This window comes from Galeopterus variegatus, unplaced genomic scaffold, assembly GCF_000696425.1.
Source record: "Galeopterus variegatus unplaced genomic scaffold, G_variegatus-3.0.2 Scaffold9708, whole genome shotgun sequence".
Classification (NCBI taxonomy): domain Eukaryota; kingdom Metazoa; phylum Chordata; class Mammalia; order Dermoptera; family Cynocephalidae; genus Galeopterus; species Galeopterus variegatus.
Window position 1 is genome coordinate 39435 of NW_007735819.1, and position 3476 is coordinate 42910.

The following is a 3476-nucleotide window of genomic DNA, read 5'->3' on the forward strand; positions in this document are numbered from 1 at the left end:
GAACCGAGGGAAACTGAGCACCTCCTATATCATTCCCCTCTCAGAGATCCATTCCTTTGATCTTAAGTGAAGCTGAGGGATGCAGGTCTGTCTTTGGTAGCTGCTTCAGGCTGACTGTGGACCATAGGCCATGCCTATCTGTGAGTAGAAATCTCTAACTTCCTGATCTAGAGGCCCCAGCTCCGTTTTAGGTGGTTGGGTCAGTACAAGGTAGAAGCTGCATAGAGCCATCATCTTTATGTGAAATTGTTGAAGTCTAGAACAGATGAATTTAATAAGAAGGTTAAAATACAGGGACCCAAAATCAAAAGCAACAGAAGAGAAACTAGTGGTCTTAACAAGGGTAAAAACCAAGTAACTAAGGGTAGGTAATTCTTCACAGATTGCCAGATGCTATGAGAGTTCGGATTACAGAACTCATGTTACCAGGTGGCTTGTTCGTATATACTTTTTACATCTTTTTCTACTCGGCTTGAAGTGCTTATGTATGTGCCACAAGTCATTTATCACAGCCATACTCCCCCTTGTTCTCAGCTAGAAGATAATCTAGGGCCAAATGATTATCCAGGACACCACCAGCTAATGAGCCCAGGGATGCCTGTAGTTTTTGTATGGCATCCCCAGTCGTCTGGGCTAAATCTGCTACTATGTCAGTCAAATTCCTTAGAGTAGATACTGCCTTGGGAATGTCATATCCTTCCCACAGGCACGTACATTTTTCGTACCTGAAGTCCCCTTGTTGGCGGTGTTTTTAAAAAGGCACCTATGGGTGTCATTTGGGATACTAGAATTTGAGAATGGATGTTCATTTTCATTACCATGACCAAAGTTTGTAGAACCAACACAAATAAAATAAGTCTTTACCAAGAGGTGAGGGTCTGGCAAAATAGAATACAACAGTCCATGTTATTAGGAAAACCAGTAGACCTAGACTTATCCACCACATTACTTATCTGGTTGTGAGTTTTCTTAGAATATTTTCCCTTCTGAATAGATATTTGAGGTCTTCCACAGATTCACATGAGTAGGTAAAGTTGTCATTGGTGCCTGCTGGGGTTCTTGTAAGGACTCATGAGACTGGCTTTACTAGATTCACCTCCATGACCTCTGACTGGTTCAAAACTGTATATCCTATCTTTTGGTTCCCATTCAAAGACAATTTATCTTAAGATACTGTAAATGATGCTAATTTTTTTCTATTTGAAATGTGAAAGTTGTGCTATAACAAATCATCCCATCGGTTGTAACCAATGTCCACTTAGTTGAACTTCTGGGGTGAACAATGTATGTTTAAACCCATTCTCACCATACCCGGTGCGACATATCCAACTCAACTGTGAGAAGACATATTACATATCCCCTTACTGCTGATTACATGGCCTGGGGTCTCTGCTTTTTCCCCTGTCCCCTCAACAGTGAGCATCTGTTCCTTCAAATGTTCCTGGTCTTGGAACTTTGAACTTTGTCAATGCCTCCACACCTGGAGATCTTCCACTGCCACCCACTCCAGACCAGACATATTCTGCTGGAGCAGAAACCCAGCCTCAGAGAGACCCCCTACCTTGTATACCAGGTGATTGTTCACCCAGGAACAAACTGCCTCTGTCCTCTCTAGCCATTTTGTGGACTCATAGCGGCCCCATGCCCTAGTGACCCTTAAACAAGAAGAGGATTAACTAACCAGCACTCACTTCCATTTTCATTGCCCTCACAAGTGGAGCTCAGAGCGGATGTGCTTAGCTCAGGAGCACATTCAGTCTGGATGCCGTCATGAATATGAATAACAGCCCATTTGCAGATCCAGAGTATGAGCACCCCAAAATCACACCTTCCTCATTTGCCAAAGCCACTTATTCTTTGGCTGCCAGATCCCTTCCTGTGCGAAAACTGCCACCTGGGGAGCAGTGTGAAAATGAGGGAGGCACAGAACTTATGGTTCGTTCCTCTAGCCTTCAAATGGCTTTTGGAGACAACCCAGAGTTCACAAGCATGTGGTTGTGACCAGTGGATTGATAGCTGTACATATGAAGCACTGCATAAGAGTCAGTACCAGGTGCCACCTGTCATTGAGAACAGCACCTTTGGGGAAGGGAATTTGGCCATAGCCCATGCCAACGCTGATCTCAAGGAATCAGAAAATGTGGGAAGATGGATATGATGTCCCCAAGCCACCCATGCTAGCAGTGTTGGCCCACTGAACTTCCTTGGATAATTCTAATGCCAGCTCCTCCTTTGGCTAGTGATCTCTAGTTGGTGATACCACAACAAACTTAGCAGGAGAGCTAATGCCCCCTTCAGAGATTTGGCCTGAACTACTTGTCAGGAAGTAGGATGAATAGAAGCTGGGATTGCCATGAAATGGCTCCTAATAGTGGGTCACCTAGAATGTCAGGGCGATGAGAGGGTTAATTTGTAATGAGACTATTTGACATGATGGAGGACACAGTTTTTGGTACCTGGCTGGAGTGGTTGGGAACAAGAACATTTGTTTATCTGTTGTCTTAAAGTTGATTGACAACAGGTGGCTTATTTAGAATTAACAAGCTATACACTAATTGATACATTGATAATTCTAAGAACTTACACCAGTCTTTTGCTTAGGAACTGGATGTCTGATCCATGTCATGACCCACCCACCCCCCATCCCCCAGCTGTGAATGCTTTTAGAGAACTGCTTCTGTAAAGAAGACATCATTTCCCCCTTTCTGATTAAATCATTCCTCATGAAAGCATCAATGATCAATTTTCTGATTGAACAGGTCTTACTTTTCTTTATACTGACCCTTCTATGTGCCGGGAAGGCTCATTCCCAGATATACTGATCCCATATTGGGGGGAAGATGAAATAGCAATTAGGACCAATAAGGGTAACATGCAGTGGGGTCAGGAACTTAGAAAGAAGTGCTATTTTTTATCCAATGTTTCCAATGGTATCCTGTCATAAAGAGAAGGCATATTTTTATTGATCTTACGCAAACAACCATAATGTCATAAAAATCATAAAGATACTCAGAAGAAGTTTTCAAATTTTGGAGGAATCAAATAAGGAGAAAAGCAAATGTTTCCATCTCTGTTCATAAATTGTGTATTTCCAAATTTCTGTGAATTTTAGATAGCTTAAGAGAGAAAGTTTCCTTGACTTTGGAAAACAAGACATTTACATTAAGGACCAACAATGAAAGTTACAAAACATTATGTTTATTAGTTACCCAACTTCACCCAATCAATATTTGTTTTGCTTGATCTTAGATAGCAGTTTCATAAGCCCATAAGTTTCTTATTAGAGTTCTGAAAAATTTTCACTTTCACAGACAGTGGACAAGACTAAAAATGACCATGATAAAATTTGGGCCGGCCTGGTGGCGCACTGCAGAGTGCGCCGCTTGGGAGCGTGCCGGCACTCCCGCCGAGGGTTCGGATCCCATGTGGAGACCGGTTCCCGCTCACTGGCTGAGCGTGGTGTGGGTGCAACGCCG